The sequence below is a fragment of the Monopterus albus genome, unplaced genomic scaffold, assembly GCF_001952655.1.
Source record: "Monopterus albus unplaced genomic scaffold, M_albus_1.0 scaffold127.1, whole genome shotgun sequence".
NCBI classification, from domain to species: Eukaryota; Metazoa; Chordata; class Actinopteri; order Synbranchiformes; family Synbranchidae; genus Monopterus; species Monopterus albus.
In genome coordinates, this window is record NW_018128007.1 from 2,227,490 (window position 1) to 2,228,047 (window position 558).

The following is a 558-nucleotide window of genomic DNA, read 5'->3' on the forward strand; positions in this document are numbered from 1 at the left end:
ATTTTGGACCATAACGTTGGAGTGGCATCTTGCATCGGCTATGAACCGGGCGCTGTCTCCACCCGAAGAACATCCACATCTGCGCCTTGCTTTAGGCCTCCTCCTCCGAGTACGTGAATCTAAAGGAGCGGGTATGAAGAGGGGTGAGGATTACGACCGGGTGGTGTTGAATACATTACATTTTAAAAAATAATAATAAAGGTTGAGAAGTGAACCCAGTGCCTCACTATGTAAAACTATAGCCTTTACTGCCTACTGACAAATTGCCTGCAAGTTGTTAGAGATATACATCATGCCCCCACCTTATTGTGCAACAATAAATTTTAGCTTTAAACTATGAATTTTAAAAACCTTATAAAAATCTTATTTGAACAATTATAATCAAGGCATTTTGTGTAGTATTCCCACAGCAATAGCTTGTATATAACCTCCTCCTGCCCACGGGGGATAAAAACATTTTTTTCAAAAATATATTTAATATATACACAAAGAGTTGTAAACGCAGCAAAATACTTACTGAGCTGCTCTTCGGGGCGCGTGCCGTTAATGCTGCGATAA